At 40.4% G+C, this 23,653-nt stretch overlaps 1 protein-coding gene and 1 pseudogene across 12 annotated transcripts in view; both read right to left on the reverse strand.

The window, feature by feature from the left end:
• The window catches only part of SOX5 (SRY-box transcription factor 5), a 622,935-nt gene that overhangs the window by 371,751 nt on the left and 227,531 nt on the right, over positions 1 to 23,653 (reverse strand). The window lies entirely within an intron of this gene.
• On the reverse strand, positions 11,936 to 14,022 carry LOC146762466 (uncharacterized; annotated as a pseudogene). The gene has a single exon (XR_014944389.1). The product of XR_014944389.1 is annotated as an uncharacterized LOC146762466 (transcript).

A 23,653-nucleotide genomic window follows, 5' to 3' on the forward strand; every position in this document is an offset into this window, starting at 1 on the left:
CTGCCAACACTCCTCAACTATGGGGTTGTGTAGAGCTTAAGTCTAGTCCGAACCCAAGTTCTGCAGTTACTAATCAGCATATTAATTTGTTCCACCTTTTATAGCAAACCCAGCAGCGCTGCTGCTGAAAATCCTAATGGTAGAATCAACAAAAATAACAGCACAGTTGACTCCCTCCGCCTGAGCCAAGCCGCCAATGGCTTCTCCCACATCGCCCCACTGGGCTGCCCAGGCTGCCTCTCAGCCCTCCCTTCCACATATCTGGGGGTCACAGAGGTGAGGTCATTTCATCACTCTTTGGAGGGGAAGAGAAAAAAAAAAAAAAAAAAAGAAAGAAAAAAAGTGGGGGAAAAAGCAAAGCGTCTGCTAAAATCTGACTTCATTTGATTTACTCTCCAAGACTGTTTTTTATTAAATATGTTTGACTGCTATCTCTAATTAAATGTAGAATTAATTTTGGCAAACTAACCACAGATGCAGTTTATGTTCAATTTTATCAGACAGATTTATTTATAAGCTGTCAACTTCTTGAAAGACTTCATTTTGGAGCAGTTTTAAATTGCTAACAGTAGCTGTAAATGGGGCTACTGTTCTCCCGAAGACTAAAGAAGAAGTATGCTATAAATGTCCATTCCATCTGTGAGGAATCATAAAACAATCACATTCCTTTATATTTTTTTTCCCTCCCTCTTAGGACCTTTATTAAATTAGTTCAACTCAATTAAAAATAACTTCAAAAACATTTCGGGGCCCTTTGTTTCAGGGAATACTTGGAACTCTCTGCACGGAACGTCACCCTTTTCACTAATCCCCTTTGCTGAAGGGAGGAGAATGGTGGCATTGTGACTTCAGACAGTGCTTTCAAGGGTCCCTACTGTACCGAATTGAGGTCACCGCCAGACAATGCCCCGCGCCCAGCAGCCATTCAGGCAGTCCTCACAACTCTATCAAACGTGTCTTTCTTCCTCGCGCGCGCTTTCTCTCGTGGCGAAGTCACAGGACAATGGAAAAAGCCTCCAGCGCCATTTATGGTCACCATATTTGCACATGACAAAGTCTATTCTTCCTGGTTCGCCAATTCCGCCTTGAAAAAGAATGAAGCCTGGATAGATTTTCCCACCATTACAGTTGTTCAAACTTAGTTTGGATTAAAAAAGGAAAACTCTAAAAACAACAAAAAGCCCGCCAAAGAACAGCAATTGCTGCCTGAGAGAGTAACTACTCCAGTCCCTGCTATTTTGGTACACGGAGAGAAGCAGCAGAGACAAGGGGAAGATTAAATACGCTACATTACAACTTGCCTATGCATGGTTGAGCGTAGAGTTTAGTGCAAAATGAAAATGAATGATAAAACAGGAGCTGTTATTTCTCATTGCATTGTTTGCTGTTAGCAACGTTGCAAAACTCACTGTTGGAACAGCAACGTGGAAGCTCACATGCGCCGTTTAGTTTTGCTGGGAAAGGTTTAGCAGTGTCCATTGCAGCAGCAGCAGCGAATCCATCGCTGCACCACTGCTGCTATTCCTGAAGATGTACCGCCAAAGTTTTACTCCTTTGAGCAGAGGAAAAGCAGAGAGAGACAGAGTGAGAACGCTGCGTTAGATTCGGCGAGCTTGCTGCCAGAAAGATCTTGTATTTTACATATGCGTTAGAGATACAGTATTCTTCACAAATATCTGAATGAAAATGTGCTGCTGCTTAAAGAGCGTTTATAACCAGTGCTGAACATGACATTTGCACGGCCTCACCCACGCAACTCCAAAACACACACATCTTTTTTCAGTTAATCGGGAATCGTGAACTACTCCCCCCCCCGCCTGACAACAGGGAGCACAGCACCTCACCTGCTGACAGTCAAATGCCATTAATCTCTTCGTTAGGGAATAATCACAGAGAAACCCTACAATGAGACTTCACTTCTTTCTTCATTTCTCTTCCTCACCCTTATGGCAAGATTTTTTTCCCTTCATTTTGTAATATGCTGTTTTCACCAAGCTGCTGCACACTCCTGTCTTCCTTCCCCAAAAAACACCTTCCAGCCTCATGCCATAATGCTGCCTGACAGCCCTACCTGCAAAATAGGGGTACCTCGCAGAGAAAGCAACCACGCAACAAGAGCATCAACTCGATGGCTGAGTTTTGTTTTATTATTATCACTATTTTGACCGGGATGTAATATAGTTAAAATGAATTACAATACTTAGTGTGCCTGGAGCAGTTTTCTCAAGGAACTAGCATGATGCTAGGGACAACATTCTGCTGTCACTCACAAGGAAAACAAACAAATACTTAATTCCAACTGACTTTAGGAAATCCTGGAAGTATGGGCTTAATTTAAGAACCCTCACCAATATGAACAGTCGTCTGAATCAGATGGGAAATGTGTAATTCATGCTGAAACTAATGGTGTGTAAGTGTTGAGGAGATTCTCAGGATCCATCAGGGATGAGTTACTCAGCTGGTAAATCTACTTGAGAACTACGGATGAAAAGTTCTACAGAATGATAAACCATATTGTTAATGTTAATATATATAAAAAAAAATCTATAGCATTTTATATTTAAACAGCAAAAATGTATGTGTTGGAGTACTGACTCATGGGTTCCAGACATGTGGAAAAGACAGCCAATATTTTAATACCACTGAGTTACTTCCAAATTTGCTCCCCGCGTTTCAGTTGCACACAGACCCAGAAAAGGGTGAGTCAGTACCACCAGTGCATTCTTATCTGATCGAGTAAAACTTAGCGATCTGATTGTATGTGAGCGTCATCTGTAGGATGATGGCCAAGGTTTTCAGCCTACAAATGGCAGCCCATGCCAAACTGCAGAAACAAATTAAATGATTGGAGAGAAGACTTCTTGAAAGTTTGCTCAAGTACAGCATTATTTCTTTTCTGTTCAAAGAGAAAAAAAAGAAAAAAAAAAAGACTTTAAGAAAGAGAGACTCTCCAGTGAAGGCACGTGGTAACAAGGTTTAACACATGCATCTACTGAACAACACTTTGAAATTGCTTAGTGAGGCAAAACATGTTCAGGTGTTTTCTTAATACATTTTACTTGAGATTCCTCACTTTTTGCAATAAAAAAGAAGAACATATGTAAGTATGGTCCATCTCTTGAATTATACTTCTTGAAAACCTCATTTCTATAGCTTCAACACAAGGCTGTATTTTAAACAATACCAAGGGCTTTTGCTTGCTACCTAGGAAGCAAATTGATTTTGAAATTTCTCCAGAATGCCAAAAACGCATGGCAAAAACATAATTACTTACCACTATTCTCTGTGATTTAATCTGTTTCCAAATCTACTGTGCTTATGCGAAAGACATGTTCTACTGTGGCAGGACAATCTAGGTCTTGAAAGAAACTTTTGCCTATAATGTAACATTGAATGATTTGAAGACCTGGGACTGGAGGGAAGAAAATGGGGAGGGGAGGAGCAGAGCAGAGCAGAGCAAAGCAGAGTGGAGCAGAGAGGAGAAACAACCAGTCCTTTTACAACGAGCCATGGGCAACAGCTAAGTTTACCCTGCTTGTTATCGGTGGTGGAAGGTGAGCTGACACTACAGGTGAGAGATGCATATTTTCCTGCCTATTGCTGTAGCTGGGCATGCTTTTTGCCCTGAAGATTACTTCAGCATTCCAGGTGATAGCCTCTAGCTATGGCTTGACAAGTTGAAATGTTTCTCCCTGGAAAAACACACTGTTGGATAGCACGAGGAAGCACCACTCTTAAAGAAACTGCTGAATCTACTGAATCAGATATTATTTATCCTTATAGTCAAAAGTTAATGTGAACTACATTCATATTCATATCACACATTTAAAAAAATATGCAACAAATTAAAACCAATTACGACTGAACTAAATAAAGTAGACAGCCCCTCAGCACTGCAACTGTTTTTAGATCTCAGATTTAAATTCTCTTGTTTCAGATTCAACTCTTCTCTCCATTATACAACAGCACTTAACAAGTGGGAGGAGACAAGAAGTCCAGCTTTGCCTTCTGGTGGGAGATCTCCCTTCATGCTCAATATTTTCCACCACCTGAAGTGCACATCATTAACTCTGCAACAGAACCGGCTGCTCGAGTGAGCATCTGATGCAAGGACACAGGCACTGATGATCTTTAGGCCAAAATTTTCAGAGCTTTCTGTAACTGCACATATGCGAGCTAATTAAAGCATTGCTGGAATAATTCCTCCATCCTCTGCAGCTCATCTCCTACAGCTATCTGAAGGATTGCAGGCTGGGTGCTCACTTAGTTGTGTTTCTTTGAAAAAGGCTGGGCCTGGGCAGCAGCAAGGAAAGAAGGTCACTTTTGCCTCTCTTGCCCTTCCATGTAGAGCAAGGGGGCAAGAGAGAAGAGAGGGAACTGAGTACGTGTGTGCAGCTACTGGGGAGTCTCAAACTGAAGCAGCGCCCTAGCTGGGCTCAGGAGCTCAGATAATGCCTAGCCAGGTTCTTTGGATGATGAAAAGGGGCTGTTCCTGGTGTCTCAGGCTCAACTGTAGACAGTTTTCCATAAGAGAATTTAGAGGCTTTCTTGTGGCTTCCAATAAGAGTGGATGAACTCTGATGCCCTTCAAACATGTGTAATGTTTACAAGCATTCAGCTAATGTATAGCAGCATTGCAGCGAATGCTACTTATGCCTTGTGACTAAGGTTGCTCGATAGAACCACTGTAGGCCAGTTCTTCAGTTTGCACTTGAGAACACCCACTGGAAAGAAAAAGAAGAAGAGAGCATCAACAGAAGAACAACCAGTAACATCTGAAAAACGCATTCTATTCCAGATGTACAGAAAAGACTTTTTATAAGGGCATGTAGTGACAGGATGAGGGGAATACGATTTAAATTGGAAGAGGGCAGATTCAGACTAGGTATCAAGAAGAAATTATTTACTGTGAGGGTGCTAAGACACTGGAGAAAGTTGCCCAGAGATGTTGTGGATATCCCCTCCCTGCAAGCACTCAGTGCCAGGCTGGATGGTGCTTTGAGCAACCTGGTCTAGAGGGAGGTGTCCCTGCCTGTAGCAGGGGGTTGGAACCAGATGGTCTTAAAGGTCCCTTCCAACTCAAACCATTTAATGACTCTATATAGGAATAGGTAGGGGAGGGGAGGATACCAGGAACTGAACTGTGTTTGCTTTAATTTTACCACCATCTATTTAGACACACTTTGAAAACCACTGAAATTACTGTTTCACTATTAAAGGATTCAAGCATATGATTTTCTGAACAAATAAAAACAAAAAACAACAAATGAAAAACAAACAAACAAATATCATTTTGCTTAAAACAGTCAGTAAAATCTAAGAAGATGTCGAGCACCTCTACCAGAAGAGACAGATAGATAGACAAACTGACTGAGATATGGCTACTGTTTCTAAATGCCTACATCCACAAAGCCAACACAGCATGGGTCACTAAGAAAACTATAAAATCCTAACAGGACTATAAAATCTTTGAAAGGACAATACTGACTGAGAAATGAAGAAAATACTCTAAATTAAAAACTAGTATTTTCAGAAGTGAAAAGATATTTAAAATTGATAAAATGCAATTGAACTTCTAAGGGCTTCTGAGTACACAAGTCTACCAGCTAAGCTAAAGCAATATGACTTGCGGATTTCCACAGCTGCGAGGAAATGAAACTTAGTTTAAATTTAAACTGCTTTCACTCCATGAAGTTTTACTCCCTTGCATCTGGAGCAGGCTGTTGTGCCCAGAGATCAACAACAACCTTCACAGGGGGTTAGCTCAGCCCAGAAGCCTGATGAGATGCAGTTAGGTATTTGTGGATACTGCTGCCTGCTGCTGATGACTGTCTCTCCCCTCTCTCATAAAGTCCTTTAAAGCATCTCCATAACAAGGCCATGACCCTGAAAGCTTACACTGACAGGGAGATCAAGCACCAAGAGTCAGTTCCCTTACACTGAACTCATAGGAGCTTCACAAGAGTAGTGGACCAGCCCTAGCTTAGTCCTCATCAGTTCATTATTTGGATCCCAAGGAGGTTTTTTTGTTTGTTTGTTTGTTTGTTTCAGTGCTTATTTCTGGTTTGATGGAATCCGAAGAACTTTTGGACTCACTTTTATGTTTCTGGAAAGCAGGAAAGCATCTATTATGGGAGACCTTATAAATATAAATTAATGTGATCCCCTGTAGAGAAAACACATGAGATCTCAAGTCCCCTTAATAACACAAAAGGGATACCTGAACATAAGTGTAAAGATATATTAGTGCTATGTTTTCTTTTTTATGAGAACAATTTAGTTTTCCCCTGTTCTTCCAGCCAGACTTGGCTTGTGTGATATTGAAAGAAGAATCATATACTTTCAGAATGGCTGACAGTCTGCTTTAGGCATTATATCTGAAAGCAAATCATCAGAAGCAAGGAAATTGACATTTAGAGAGAGAATAAATTACAGGGCATTGAAATATCTGTACCAGAGTTGTAAAAGACTGAAGAAAAAAAGACCTCAAAATAAAAGAATCACCTAATCTTGGCAGTGGAGGAAGATGGAAAGATGGAAGAGGAAAGAATGATTTTGAAGATGTGTTGTGAATGAGGCAAAGGATGGCAGGAAGGAAATAAAACCTCACATTATCAGACAGTTGGATCTTGCTTGGAAGGTTGGATCCTCTCCCTGCCACAGCTTATGCAAAGTCAGCCATGTAAGCTGTCTTTCCCAGGTACTCCTGTTTTCCTTCTTTTCTCTGTTCCTAACTTTCTGGGTGCAGGACTCAAAACTGATACGCAAAACTACTGAGCATTTGCAGCTGCAACCCACACCCTTTGATATATTATTCCGAACAAAATAAGTGCTAGATAAGGTTTACTACTGAAAAGGAATACACAAAATGAGGTCATTTTTCAAATCTGAAACTGTCTAGGATGTATCACGTTAGCAAAATCTCTGCTCCCTAGCTTCCCATCTATTAAATGAAGATATCCCCCTTCTTCAGCTTCCCAACACAAGTATTGTGAGGGGAAACCAAAAGTTTATGATGTGCTTTGATAGTCTCTAGAACAGCGCCACATGCAGAGCCATGAAAAAACTATTCTACCTTCAGAGCAAGAATGATATGTGATTGTACAGTGCTACACTCTGTAAAATAAGGAATAATATGACATTGAACAGTCGCTCATTAAATGACCATCTTCATCCTGCATGCAGAACAAAAATTGTGTACAATCATATAATTTTACACTGTATCATATGTACAGATAGAACAAAATTACACAAGCAACAGTGTCGAGCAACGTAATTAGAGTGTTTGACTCCGCAAGCAGTGTTATTTTAACACAGCTTTTATGTGTCTAATTTCCTACATTTCTCAAAAAGACAAAGGGAGAAAACAGGGGATTCACTACATTTATCACATTTATCACATACTCACCCTCTTGCCCAACAGCCTCCAGCTCTGCTCCTCCACCTCTACCTTCTGCTAATGTCAGTGACCACAGGCCAAAATAAACTCACTGTTGCCTGGCCCTTACACAGCGTGTTTTCTGTCAGAGTTCCAGAGACATTTGATGGTAACAAAAGAAAGGAATCTATTCCAGGTTCCTGATAAAAGTGTGCTTGTCCTGCTCTCTTCCTTAAATCCTTCCCATTTTATCTACCTCTGTATTTTCTTTCAGTTCAGTCCTATCTGTCTTGTCCATTACGATTAACTCACCATTCTCACTGTCCAAGTCCTAACCCTTCCCTTACTTCTCTACCTCAGTGTATCCCAAAAGCACATGAAGTAGACACATACAGATATAGAGTGAAGGGCATGACAAAGGCACATCCCTGACTCAGAGATATCTACTTGGGAAGCTTGAAGTCTTTGCTTCCTCTCTTTGGGGTATTAAAACTGTAAGAATAAAGAATTATCACCTTCTCTCTCTCTCTCTCTCTCTCTCTCTCTTTTTATTTTTTTTAATTTTAAAATGGATGAATAAAGTGGTTTTTGTTTGTTTGTTTGTTTGTTTGTTTTTTCTCTCATATCATTCAAACTAAGAACAGTAAACAAACAAGAACGATTGTAAGGTCAGCCCAAAGGTCCATCTTGCCCAGCATCTGCTTTACAAGAGTGACCAAAACAGATGTCTGGGGAACAGCAAATTTAAATAAATCAATATATCTGCCTGAGGCAGATATTCAACACTTTACAGTCTTAGAACAAGAAGTGTTTGACAACATCAAAAATATTTGTCTATTGCAGCCCCTATAAATCTTAGTTACATTCACAAAAATTCCACTGAAGGGACTATAATTGTTGAGACCAGATAATAATGTATAGTAGGAGAAAACAGACAATGTGACCAATAATTCTTGTGGTACACCATCCCTCCACACTGTCACTTTCTCTGCTCGTGCAGAATATGCTGGTAAGAAGTCCACTTACATGAGATCTTATGTTCTCCCTCCCCAAAACACACAATCTTCCCTCTCATTTTTCTGCTCCCTGTTTGCCAACAAAAGAGGCTTTCTTGCGGTTTTACACAACTCGCTCTTCTGTGGAAGACACAAACTCACCCACATTGGTAAAGCACTGTAATTGCAGGCTTGAGCATCTGCTGCTATTCGACGGGTCCCAAAGGCCTCTAGATCTTGGTTAACCCAGACTGATTTCTGAATGACTCTGGCTGTCACTTCTCTGCTGTGTTGCCAATCTAGCCAAATAACACAAAAATTACCCAACAAAAATAAGTACTAGAAAGCAAAGCAACAAAGCTGGGAATGGACACCTGTTTCTCCACCTCAAATATTTTTCAACATTCACCATACATTACTAACTCTTCTTGAAAATCATCAGAAATAAGGAAAAAATGGAGTGAAAATGAAGGTGATAAGGGAAATTAAAAAAAGAAAAAAAAAAGAAAAAAAAAAAAGAGGAACTATAGATAAAATAAAACAGGTCAGAATCAAAATAAAGCATCTGTTGTGTCAACAACATTGTGCTCTCCTTCCCTGCAGCTGCTCATCCACTGGCACAGACAGCAAACTCCTGGCCTTTGTGAGATGTGGCACAGCAGCGGCACACCGGTGTTTGGTACCATGCTGGCAAGCAGCAGCTGCACTGCTCCAGGTCTCAAAGGAGAGAAGGGCTAGAAATACTTGGAGGGAGAGGTTAAGAATGGCAAATAGCAGATGTGCACAAAACAAGGGTGTCACCTAGCACCTGATTTGCTGTTAATGATTTTTGAAGGCTGTGGTCATCTTCACAAGGAAAAGGTGAGAAATATCCCCTGAAAAAGCAGCTTTGTTTCCTCTTTCTCAGGCCTCCTACATGGGACCTCTTGATATGCAGCCCCAGGCTTTACTTTTTAGCAGAACTCAGGCTGCTGAGCTCCTACCTGTGTCCACAGTTCTCCCTGACATCAAGGCTAACCACACAGCACAAAGCTGCTGTGGGTCCACATCAGAGGGCTACAAAGACAACTAGGTGTCTGGAGTATCCCTCTTATGAAGAAAGGCTGGGATACCTGGGTCTGTTCAGCCTGGAGAAGAGAAGACTGAGAGGAGATCTTACCAATGCTTATACACATCTAACTAATGTGAGTCAAGCAGATGAGGCCAAGCTATTATTGGTGGTTCCCAGTACAGGGACATGGAGTAACATATACAAGTTGGACCACAAGAAGTTCCATACAAACATGAGAAAGAACTTTGATGGTGACAAAGCACTGGAATGGGCTACCCAGAGAGGATGTAGAGTCTCCTTCTCTGGAGATACACAAAACCCTCCTGGACACTTTCCTGTGTAACCTACTGTATGGTACCTGCTTTAGCAGGGGGTTGGACTTGATGACCTTCAGAGGTCCCTCCCAAACCCTACGATCCCATGATTCCATAATTACAAGCACTGTTCAGGCTTCGCAGCTAACAGAGCTTCCTAAATGCATCACTATAGAGTAGCAAATTTTGGCATACTATTTCAGGAAGCAATAGTACTGATTTCCTTACCAAATTATATATAGAATGACCCACTCCTGTTAGCAGGTGAGATTTTTTTATTTTTATTTTTTTAAATAAATATTACCCAAGCAGTCTCAGCAGCAAATTGTGATGAATTCATTTTTAAAGCAGGAAAATCTGAAAGCTCTTCCATCACAATCTGAATGAATGGCACCAGGGACTCTGAGTATTTTGAGCCTGCGGTCTACAATACATCTTATGAAAGCAGAATCATGTTGTGTTTTATGTATCTGATGTAGATTACAGTGTCATTATTATGCTAGTTAACTGCAAACAATTAATCAAAGGGAACTGACAAGGAGACAAACAGGAAATGAAGCAAGAGTTAAGATTATTTGTTGAAAACAATGACAGTGTCCTGGAGGGAACAGCAGAAAAGTTATTAATTGGAGAACGCCTACTCACTGTCTGAATTTAAGCCTGCAAAGTCTATTCTTTCCATGTCTGAACACGGGATCAAAAGGGACAGTGGAAGCCCACAGCCTTAACAGAAAGGAAGTCAAGACGATATTGGAAGGAGATAGATAAAGTATTGCTGTAGGACTTCTGCTTCTCTCAGGGAAAACACAGGGATTGTAGGTCACCGGAGCTTTACCTCAGACTTCCCCTTTTTAACATTTTTGTCTGCTTGTCTTTTACCTTTCTTTGCAAAAGCAATACTTTGCTTTTTAAAAGCTGTTTTGAGCCAAATAAGCAGAAACCGCAGCTGGAAACAGGAGAAATAGAGGGGCATGTAAACAAGACAGTTCCTTATTTAAAAGAGGTATCTGGACCTGTCAGTGAAGGATGTACTGAATAAAAACAAGCACAGGTCTTTCTGTGAAACTGAAATAAGAAAGATTTATTCCATACATCTTCAAGGAGCCTATACATACTTCTGTACATTCATAGGTACAATCACAAAAACACTGAACAAATATAAACCCAAGCCTGACCTTTGTGGCTTTTTCCCATCCTTACAAGCAAAACAATGAAAGATCTGAGCAAGTTCCATTTTTCCTAGTACAAAACCTGAGCTTTGTGATGCGAAGGTGTGTCCCATGGGTTCAGCTCGGCACCTGAACCAAATGAGTCAATCTTCAGAGGTCAGTTCTTCTCCAGCTTCCACAGTTTTGGTTGGTATTTCAAAACTATCTGAGCCTCTGAGATACTATCTATCTATGTGATAGTGGCTGTAGCCGCCAACTTTCTTTTATATAATCTCTCCCCATTTTTCCTATGTAAGAGTCTTAAATGGAGTTTGTTCCAGACTATTAACCTATGACAGAAGACTGCAGAGATAAGATTTCACTGACATATAGAACAAAGAAAAAGAAAGGGTGTGAAAATTGCAATGACAAGGTTGCCTCGGTAGTTTGAGATGTATGAAATGAAATGAAATAAAATACCTGACAAATGTTTGGATAACACAGGTAGGGCACAATAAGCAAATCACTCCGGTTGACTCATTCAGAACTACATTTAATAGAAGGCATAAAGACTGTTACATTTAAGAACCTAACTCCTGAACTATAACTTAAAAAATTCAGCCAGTACTGTGCTGCTTTACAGAATGAATAAGACGTGTCACAAAGGGGTATATTTTCAAACTACAACGTGTCTAAAGCAGGCAAAATACTAAATTACCTGAAATAGTTTCAGATTCTATCTCTAACAGGAAAAGCTATGTCACTGGGAGAGCCACCTATATAACATTTAAACTCACTCTATTTTCATGGGTTACATGGGATAGAGCTATGTTCTGAAAGTGTGCCAGAAACATTCTTTCATCTTTGGTTGGGCAGAAAGTCTTAATGCAATCTAGAGTGAAGATGATTTTAAATGCAAGATGCCATAATTCTGCAGAAGAAGGAGACGGACTGAAATTACAGCCAGACTGAAGGGGGTTGTTTTCATACTTACTGTTGCTGAGCAGGGGCAAAGTCCTCTGAGTGACATCCCCCTGTTCTGCTGGGGAGCAGATAAGGTTTCAAAACTACTTGTTTTGCTCACTAGCACCTTTTAAGCCTAATTTCAAGCCATCCTTGGAGGTACCTCCTGGGGCAGCGCACACCAGGACAAATGAGACGATGAGAGATTTGCAGCACCAGGTTAGCTGTACGCTCGTTGAGTACACAGTATTACACTGTATGGCCCAGACTGTCATACAGTGCCTATATGTAACCCTATGGACAAGTGTATGTTGCAGTGCGAATGGGAGAAATACTACACTGTTTGTTTTTGTTAAGAATCCAGAACACAGACTTTTGCTTAGGAAAAAAAAATAAAGGAAAAGAAAAAAAAAAGTCTAAATGAATGTGTCTTTTTTTTTTTTTTTTTCCCATTGTTGTTTATGCCCATAATTTAGCAATGCATTTACTAGCCACTGTAATCATCAAACAGGCCTTGACAATTAACAAAGAAACCATGAAAATTAAAGTAGTGAAATGGAAATGAATCACAGCTTCACCACAGCAGAAAACATCTTTCTGAAGAAAGACAGAGTAGAATGAACAGTACTCTAAGTAAATTACATATTAATTAAATGAATTAGCAGTGTTGCTATTGTCCCACTTGGCTACTCACACACATTTTACAAAGGGACCCTTGCAGCTTTATGAGTTTCTCTCTTTCTGCCACATACTTGCATAATGTCTGTTTCCTAACTGAGATTCCTGTTTCCAATATCGATGGATGATGGTAAATCACTCTACATATCCCACAGCAAACCAACCTCATGCAGACAACCTCCAGCAGTTATCCCTATCAGTGCCCTTTATTACACCTATATATTTTTGGCAAGGGATCTCTGCACTCCTGCCTGTATCCTGGCCAGGATAATACTTTACGATAAACAATAGGAGTGTGTTCCCTCCACCTGTGCTTCTGCAGGCTCCCTTTTCAAACACAGAAGTGAGCTGGACAACATGGAAGTATAATACTGCAGTATTTTCTAAGGCATGACACAAAGTCCAGTTCACAATTCCACAGTCAAATGTAACTCTCAAGACTCCAGGTGTCCATCGGTTTCCCAGGAAGTCAGAGCAACATTTTAATCTCTATGGCTCTGAATAATTAGATGCCCAGAAATTACAGAATCACAGGGGTTGGAAGGGACCTACAGAGATCATCAAGTCCAACCTCACTGCTAACGCAGGCACGCTACAATAGGTCACACAGGTAGGTGTACAGTTGTGTCTTGAATATCACCATAGAAGGAGACCCCACAGGCTCTCTGGGCAATTTTTTCCAATGCTCTGTCACCCTTACCACAAAGCATTTCTTCCACATGCTATTACGGAACTTCCCATGTTCCAGTTTTAGGCCATTACTCCTTGTCCTACCTCTATACACCACTGAGAAGGGCCTGGCTGCACCCATTTGCCTTCCACCTCTCTTTAGCTATTTACAAACATTTATCAGATTTCCTCTCAGTCTTCTCTTCTCCAGGCTGAACAGACCCAGGTCACTCAGCCTTTCCTCATACAGGAGATGTTCCAGGCCCTTTATCATCTTTGTGGCCTTCTGCTGGACTCCTTCTAGGACATCCCTGTCTTATGTGAACTGAGGAGCCCAGAATTGGACACAGTAGTCTAAAATTGGCCTCACCAGAGAAGAGTAGAGGGGGAGTAACACCTCCCTTGACCTGCTGGCCATGCTCTTTTTAATGCACCCCAGGATGCCATTGGCCTTTCTGACCTTCAGGGCACGCTGCTGGCTCATGGTCAACAGATAGACAGATCCTCGGTGGTGAAAAGAGAAGTCCAGCTTCCAGGCTTCCTTCCTACCTCTAAATGAGGCTTCGCACACAATGTGATAAGTCAGGATAAGGGTACTGAGATGGATGCAAATTGTGGCTGTTGAAGGCATACCAGGAAATAAAGCTGCCAGTGGCCATGGTAAGATGGGCATGGACTGCGAAGGTGACAAACATTTTTGTAGTCTTTGAATATGAGGTGTGTTATACCTGGCTTGAGGACTTCTGCACATGGCAAAAAATACATCCAAAAGAAATCACAGAATACATAAGAAAACCTGAGGTATAAGCCATAGCCTTATTTCTTTAGCATGCATATTGTCAACAACAAAGGAAAAATCAAAACCTTTCTTTTGGAGGAAAGAAATTAAGCACAATTGATTTTGTAACTTAGGATAAATTTTCAAGCATTGTGGTTTAACAGTTGACAATTCTCTAAAGGAAATTGGCCTCCTGATGCTGAGGAAATCGGTGGTCCAATTACTAATCTACTCAAATTATTTTCTTTCCAAAATATTGTTCAAATTGCTGCCATAATGAAGCAAGCATCCAGCAGCAGATAACTTCCCATAAAATCCAAGAAGAACAGAAATGTTTTCTCTGTCACAGGCACAAGAAGCCTTGCCCTTCCAGATGCGTATCCTACAAAAAGTGCTTACAGTGCATGACCTCTAATCAAGCCACAACACCCTGACTTACCAGGCCCTTAGTCCTTGCTTAAACTGAGCATGTTTTGTGCATTATAGCAAGCAGAACTTCTCTTCGTGGTCATGTTCTTAGCATAAATGAAGTCACAAATGACTACTGTTTCAAATTATTAAAGGTCTTTCTGCATCAGCATTATTATTAGGGCCTTGGTTTAAATAAATACTCTGCCATTTTTCAGCCACAGTCTAACAAATGAGACTCCAACTTCTGCTGTGAAAGAAAATCCCACATTGTCTCACTTGAACAACTTTCCCTAACATATACAGAAAATTCCAATGCTTACAAATTGATTTAGGAGCATAATGTATCAAAAGATTACTTGTGGGATGTTGACATTCAGATATGAACTTCACACCTTCGCTTCATCCTCACGATGCAGCAAAATATAGTCCTACATCCTAAAGCTCAGCAAACTGGGGAAGCTCACTACAGCTTGCACTGTGCAGCTCAACAAAGCTATGACATTTCTCCCTATTCCATATGAAGGAAATCTGTGCCTAGACTACATTTGTTTTAAACACTATGTGAGGTCGTGCTATCAGTGTATTTTACTTGTAAAAGGGACTATATCTGCTAGTAGGTAACAGAGCAGCAGATAGGTGGTCTTTGATAGGGTCAGTTAGTCTTATTTCTCTGCTCAGTTCTTGGTTGAAGTTGGTGATAGCAGAGAAAAAAAATAAAATCCACCTTTCCTTCCAGAAACAACAAAATATTTAGCAGTATTTTAGATGGCACTGTCTTCCCCTTATAAAACAGACAGCAAAAACTGCCAGAGGAGGAGTATTTACATGACGGACAAAATGATCTGAACTTCATGGACAAGCTGACAAATTCAGTGTTTCTGTTTTACATTTCAATAGGAAAAACGCTAAGGAAAGAAACCGTGTGCATTATATACAAAGCAATTCATAACCCTGAATGTAAATCTTGCCTCATCAGATAGCTTGGCTCTACAGTTAAAGTAATTATTTTTTTGAGTGTTGTGAGTGTGTTAGAATGATGTATTTCATATGTATAAATTACCTCCTGCCTTGTAAGGTTATCATGAAAATGAGATCTTGCTCCAGCTCCAGCAAGCCCAGAGATAAAGGAGACAACAACAACAAAGAATATCAGCCCTTCCATCTCGCTGTATAAACAGTTTGAATAGCCTCATGCATTTCAAGGGTTCTTGTCACTGACGATCTTTAGGATCTTGTAACTGAACTCTTCACTTCAGCAATGAGGACATCCAGTGGCAACCACCAGTTAACTTACGCGATGCAAACGATTTCTGAAAGTCTGATTTGGATATCTGAGACTATTTTTGTTTTACTTACACCTGCACAAGATGAATAAATATCCCTTTTCTTCTTTGGTGGCTGTTTCTCTCAAGCTAAATTGCCTATTGACTCTAGCCTGAAGCTAAGGAAAAAGGGCATATAATACAGCAGAAAGCATTAAATAATGCATTTTTGCCTATCATTAGCATGAATATCATGTGCAATTTCAATTCCCAAAGAGAAAACATAACAATCTCTAACACTGGCATACTGCAATTGCTGATGAAGACTGACTGCTCCAGCAGTAGTTCATCTTTATAAAACATCATCTGCACTAAAACATCTAAATGAGGTGCAATTATTTTACACAACAGGTGATGTGAAAAAAGAGGAAACTAAGGCAGAAAGTTGAGGCTGCTCTTTTAGTCAAGGGCTAAAGTGGGATAAAAAGGAAACAGACTTCTTCCTCGAGCCAAATTCACCCTAGCCACAGCTGCCATGTTCACTTAGCAACAATTGCGTTGCACTTAAGTGGTGCAAGGTGACAGGAGGTGGAAATATGCATGCATACGCTTTGTAAGTGTACGGTCTCCACGAGCAAAGCCTGACAGTGCTGCTGCTGAGCCTGTTGTGAGAGTGGGCAAGGCAAAACTTTCCCGTCACAGTGGGAGCATTTGTCTCTCAGTACCCGCTAATGGAGAGCAGAGTTTAGTCACTCTGAAGCAGTCCCCAAAGGCAGCCTCTGCGTGGAGTCACTGCTGCTTTAGCCTAACCGGAGGCGAGACCTTGATAGGAGCGAAGGACAGAGCTGCGGCTGCTGAGGGGAGAAAAGAATTGAAAACAATTAGCGTGTTGATGTCAGCTTAAAGAGGGTCACCCGGAGATCAGCTTTCCCTGCATCTGTTCTTTAATTAAAAAAGAGAAAGGCGGCAGTGTCCACTGCTCATCACTATGGTAACATCAAAATTCCATGCAACTGGACCTGGCCGCTGAGTGGCACCAGTTGGGAGCAGAGCAGGTAGGGGCACAGTGCAGGCGGAGGCAGCCCATAGAAAAGTCATGGTGGTGGGAGCCCTCCACGATGCAGAAGCGGGGATGTCCCTCTGGGAAAAGGGGATGGGACATGGGGAGGCAGGTTTCCATTCTGCCTACTGCCCACCACCCGCTGCTGGCTGCTGCCTTCCGTCGTCATTAGCACACGAACGCTGCCCCTGCAGCAACAATTGCTCCTAAGCTTTATTACTGATTTGGAGTGCTACAAAAATATTTGCCAAAACTATTGTTTGATTTGTTCTAATAATAGTTATTACATTATTCCTTCAATTAATTACAGACAGCTGCACTCCCTGTATTTCCCACTTCCTCTTGAAGTACTTCTTGCATTATCAGCACTGACAACAGTTTAGTCCACAGAGATGTGTGTCCTTTTCTATTCCCCTTCAGTTTCAGTAATTATTTGCATGATTCCTTGCATCTTCTTCAAGCTGCAGTACTAAAATAACAGCATGCACAGGACACCAGACTAAAATAAGATTAATTACTGTTAAAAAATGCCTATATATGTTTTGTAATTAACCAACAGTCCTGCAGTTGAGACCCGTCAGATATTTTGTGTTAGAATGAAAAGTATCTAGGCATTTTATTCCTTGAAAACTCTTTCTGAACATCACTCCTTGTCTCAGCTTGAGACAGACTGCATTAGAACCAACCAAGCTGCATTTGGGCATTCAAAAGTCCCTATAGAACCTTCATCATTTAGAGTCTGTGTGCTCAAGGAGTAGGAAATAAGATTCTCTGCATGCCATGATCCTAGCAAGGATCCTTCCATTCTTGTATTTTCATATACAGCTTCAACATTTTGTCTTTAAGCATGGCAATACATCAACAACATTGTGAGGCTTATTATATTATGTGAAGAAAGTGCGAAAGATATTCCTTCCAAAAATAAGCTATTAAAAGCCCCTGTAACACCGTGAGCAGAATCATGAAAAACTGAGTTAATGACTAAGTAAAATATAAAAGAGACATTTTCAGTTAGGCAATAAGATGTCCTATTAACACAAATGTTTTAATGAGCTATTTTACTTGTACCTGGCCTCCTTCAGCTTAGATCTCTCTCAGATCTCTTGGTCATTTATTTCTGGTGCTCTAACAATCTCTTGTATATAAACCTCGCTTAGTTCATATTCCTTGGCTGTGGCTATTATAACAAATCCAGCTACCAAAAATAAATCATTTAACTTCTAGTCAGTGTGTGTCACGCTGCGTTTGAAACATCTAACCTTCCAAACAAATTAGGATGCATCAGAAGTTGAAACACAACCTAACCCAACAAATTTACTTTTATGTAATAGGCTGCACTAGCTATAAACAAGTGGTGCTGCTCTGACTACACACATGTAGGTACAATAACAACTGTAAGTAATCCAATAATTTTAACCCACTGGCAAGAACTTAGGGAAGGAACTCAGTGGAGATAGATACACAGTCTCCCTAACAAAGATAGTTTTTAGTCTCCTGGTTCCTCCAAGAATTCCAGTCCTTGCTCAAAGAATCATAGAATCCTAGAATCGTAGAATGGCCTGGTTTGAAAAGGACCACAATGATCATCTTGTTCCAATCCCCTGCTATGTGCAGGGTCACCAACCACCAGACCAGGCTGCCCAGAGCTACATCCAGCCTGGCCTTGAATACCTCCAGGGAGGGGCATCCACAACCTCCTTGGACAGCCTGTTCCAGTGCATCACCTCTGTGTGAAAAACTTCAACCTAATATCCAACCTCAACCTCCTGTCTTAATTTAAAACCATTCCCCATTGTCCTTTCACCATCCACCCTAAGAAGAAACAGCAGAAAGTATTAGAGTAGCATACCACACAACTTCTATCTGAACATATTAGATCACACTCAAGGTAAAAAAAAGAAAAAATCTAGATATACCTTCTCAATTGACATCAACTGGAAAAAGGTCACTGTTTTCAGTAAGCCCTGGAGTCTATATCCACTGAGAAACTATCGAGAACATGATGAACGGAAATCTGACAGCTCTCTTTGTATCTTAGGTATCATGTATTGGTAGGGCTGACTTACTGTGAAATAGTCCCCTGCCCTGACGGCCACCCAGCTGCTGAGGCAATGAGTTCTACTGTTTAACTACACATAGGGGAAGGGAGCTGGACTCTTTTTGTTGTCACCTAGTTCTGTACCAGAAGAAAGTTTGAACAAGCATTTCCTATTCACTATCTCTGGAGCCACTCCTGATTTTTACAGACATCTACCACCCCTCTCTGCTGGTTTAACACAAAGATCAAGTGATTTTTTTTTTTTCCTTATACGTTCTTTTCCAGTTTATACACATGGATTTTTCACATGCTACTTATCTATTCAAGTAGTCACTAAAGTGAGGCACTTCTCCGCAATCTGTTTTTAACTCTTTGAATAACCTATTAGCAGTTGCAACCTTTATTAGTATTATTTTTTTTCTCCAGGTCTTTTACAGTATTTCAAGAAACATATCCTTGCAGCACAGACATCCTATGAGACTACACTACAGGCTTCCTTACACTGTCCAAACTGTCTGTTTATTCTTGCCCTTTGTTTCCTACCCTTTAGCCAATTATTTATCCGTAGAGACTCTTACTTCTTATCTCATGACAGCTAAGTTTTTCCAGGAGCCTCTATCGAGGGACCTGTTGAGTGCTTTTTCAAATCAAAGGAGATGATAACACTGGGATCTCTCCCTGACTCCTCTACAGAACTGTAGTAATCTGTGAAACAGACTTCTGTTAACAGAAACACTATTAACCCTTCAGCAATATAACATGTTTATCTTTGTGTTTACTAACCCTATTCTTCATCATGGCCTCTTCCAAATGGTCTGTTATGGTGTCTATTTCCCATTTGACTTCTTTAGAAATAGAAGATAAATGCTGCCTAGTCCCGGTAATTCAGTACTCCACATTTTATTCACTTGTTCTGTCCTACCAGCACTTGAAGTTAAGTCAGATCTCCTGACCTCCCCAACATCCTTCATTTTCCCCAGTAAAGAAGGGCTCTGGTTGACAACATCCAGGGTATTTTTGCCAGCAGTGCAAGCAGGTTTGTGTCCATATGATCCTCATCGGGTGCCCTCACACACACTTAGATGAACTGGTCCTTCCCCTAAACAAACAAAACCAGATCTGACTGCTCAAAATCTAAGCCCAGGCATAAACATTCAAATCTGAAAATGACTCCTGCTTTTTGAACAAGCTAAGCATGCCCCATGCAAGATATCAACACTCACTGGAAAATCTTAAAACTCTGCAAGCTTTATCTTGCAGATCCTAGTCTGGTACTTTGCACCAGCTCTACTTCACAAAGTTCCTTCATTTTCAGCAGAGCACCTACTGCAAAATAACATTGAGCAGACTGTCTATTAAAAAGCCATCCCACGCATATTTATAACTAATTTATTCTTCATTTCTTCTGCATTGAATAACTAAATTACAACAGTGGCTCAGTAACCCCTTTTAGTTTAGGAAAGGGCAGCAGCTTCATTTGAGCAATATTTTAGCCCAATTAGTCCATTAGTCTCCAGTGGAGACCAGAGGAGAATGGAAACCAGTGAAACAAGAGTCCTGCAGGATTCCTTTTAAGTAACAGACCTCTGACTCATCTGATATCATCTGGCAGCCCTCACGATCTCTTCAAAGATATTTTGCATTTTCCAAGTGTTCCACAGAGACACTAAGCAGGCATTTGCAAGGAAGAAGTGATATATTAACTTATGCTGTTGTTGATAAATCCAGCTTACACAAGAGTCTCAAACTATTAAAATACTGAAGGAGCTTGAAAGTATCCAAGGAGTTGGATTTCTACCCTTTCCCAAGCCTAATGGTGTGGTTCAGCCACAGAAAATCACCTTGTCTTTCCACAAAGATGTTGTCTGAATAGACTTGCTGTGTGAAACTCTGCAATTCTGATTTTGTGGAAAGCTCCATGATAAAGTGGCAAAAAAAAAAGAAAATATGTTTCCAATATGAAAATACGATAATTTTAAAACCTGTTTTAGACTCTGTGATGCAGTATAAATGTGGCAGCTGTGAGCTCGTTCCAATACAGACTTGAAGATGTTCAAAGATTTTATCTTTCTATCAAAAATTGAGACATCTGGAAGTTAGTGCCTAGCTCAAACCAGTCAGCTCTTCAATAAATGGAGAAAGAGAGTGCATCCAAGAAAACAAGCCACCCAAAACAGACTGGAAAAACTGCTCACTTAATGCACTTGTCCATCTATATCTGTTCACTATAAAGTAAGTTTTAATGACAAGCTTATCTCAAGCACCATAAATAAAAGCTGCTAAATCGAGAAAAGGTGAATCCCACCTGACAAATAATAACCTCAGAACTGACAAGGAGATGGCATCCTGGAACATCTCTGCATTTCTTTCACCTTAGAGCATCGTAAACACAAATCTAACAATATCTTCAGTTCATACTGGCGAGAATTTCCTGGAAGTTGGAGAAAAGATGCTTACCACTCTGCCATGTAGCATTTTCATCAACCCCAAACACATAATGGAAAAAAGTCCTACAGCCCAAGCCACCTACTCCTAGAAAGCAACCTGAAGCCATCATGTGCATACATACGTACATAGGGCATATGTACACATACAAAGGCTGTTCCAAACGCAATACCTCCTATTTTATGATGTTGGCCCACAACATCAGACATCAGAGGCAGATGTTGGTGGGATGGCAGTAGAGGTTGAACCTTCCCACCAATACTCCTTTACATTTTGTTGCCGTGCGACAGATGGTAGCAGAGGGGCAGTCTGACAGAATGGTGACTGACATGGAAGTGCCTGTGAAGCAACGGTGTGGCACTGAAGTCCTCCATAAAGAAAAAATGACACCCATTGACATTCATTGATGCTTTCTGAGTGTTTATGGAGACCAACCAGTGGAGGTGAGCACAGCGAAGTGTGAGCGCTGTGTTTCAGCAGTGACGACAACAATCTGAAAGAGAAGGCATGTCCCGAAAAGCCATGCACAGCTGTTACAACACAAAACAGAGTACATTTCAATCAGTTCACCAAAAGGAATTGGCTAATGGCAGTGACTATTTTAAAAACCAGTATTTTTAAAATGCTAATATTTAAAATACTAATATTTTTAAAATAACTAGCCGAAGTGAGCATTTCATAGCTCTATCGAAACAGTGTCACTGTTTGTATCTGCTGTAGTTTCCATGGAAATAAACAGGAGGCATTACTTTTGGAGAAACATACACACATATACCTTTAATCTTCTTACCTATGGCTGCAAGCTTAATATTCCAGGACTGCCCCTATTTCTTTATCACTTCTAAAAAAAAGTTGCCTCTTTATTCATCAGATTACTGCCACAACTCCACTGTAACCAGTGCTGAACTAATTGATATAAAGCTTGCTTGAAATAGGTACAGTGTTTCACCGCAGTGACTGAAGAGCTGTCTTTGCACAGGGTTGTTCTCCATTTTCCCGTATCTGTTTAAGTTAGATGTGCAGAGCTTGAACGAGCAGTCCCTGGCAAAAGAATGTATTTCACAACAGAAATGAATTTCCAATTGGTCTCATGTTTTATATATATAATTTAATATTACAGCATATCTTTCCATCTGAACAAATGTGAAGTCTTTTGCAAATATATACAGCACATATACAGCCACTGAAATAAAATTTGAGTAGTGTAAGGGAGAAAAGCTGTGAGTTCACCAAATAAAAATCATCATTGTTAAAATATCAAGCTGCCTGTCATCAATGCACAGAAGATAGGACCTGATTTATAACTCTCATCCAGAAGAAAGACAAGCAGTAGGCTGCATGCTACTCCATTTATCTGTCTCATAGGGATGAAAGGATAAGTCTATTCTGCTAGGATTTTCATGCAGAGTTTATTTACAACTTCCAAATAGCATTTTCCCTACTTTTCTTTTCTTTTCTTTTCTTTTTTTTTTTTTTTTTGGTATATTTTTTTCTTACATTGCTGCTTGGCACGACAAGCAATGAGATAAAGAGCAACTCCGCAAACCAAATCACTGTAATAACTTATTTTTAGGTATTCACAAGCCTGAACTGCACTTGTGAAGTTTCTTTCCTGGATTCTTGACGTTACGTGACAGCACAAGAGGAAGAAAACACTCAGCCTTCATCTCCCATTGGACTAACAGGCACTGAATAGCAGCTTTAAGGAACAAAAACATTCATCAAGCTCCAGCCATGAGCCAGGCAGTGCAGGGGCTCCACGCCTGAAGTTCCTCCACACACAGAATCACTGCTCATCTTACTGACAGATACACATGTAGGAAGGACAGCTTCTATTTGAATTTCTTTAAGAACTTGACCCAAATCTCACTGAAGTTGAAATGCGACGCCTGCCTCTGTCAGTCGTATTGGCATAGAGAACCAGTTGTTTTACAGTCCTTAAAATGATAAAATTGTATCCCTCTATGTCACTGCTTATCCTAAAGAAATGCAAAGCACTTTGCAGCACTTTTCATAATGATGGATAAGTTATTTCACCAATGTACTCAGAGGATGCCGCTCTTCACAAGAGTACTGTTACATAAAACAGGAAGGTAACCTTCTATTATAGGCTACCTAAACTATAGGGATTACAGTGTAAAGCTTCAGGAAAAAATGCTGAAATTAAGAACCAGTACCTCAAAAACTGTAATGACCACGGGTAGGATCATGAAAGAGTCCAGTGTTCAATCCTATACAACTTAGAATGAATACTTGTGTTATTTAGCAATAACCTCACTTGTGTAGTAGCATATGCCATCAAGTACATACTAGAGAAAAACTTTTTTTTTCTGTATTCTCTGAGGGTTTGTGGAAAGTTATCACAATATTTTTTTCCTTGTTAAGAAAGATGGTTTAAACTTATTTTTATGATTTTTTTTTTTTTTTTTACTCCATAAAGGAATGAAACCCATAGAGGGCTTC

Source organism: Coturnix japonica, chromosome 1 (genome assembly GCF_054131305.1).
Source record: "Coturnix japonica strain WE chromosome 1, WE-NBRP24, whole genome shotgun sequence".
Lineage (NCBI taxonomy): Eukaryota > Metazoa > Chordata > Aves > Galliformes > Phasianidae > Coturnix > Coturnix japonica.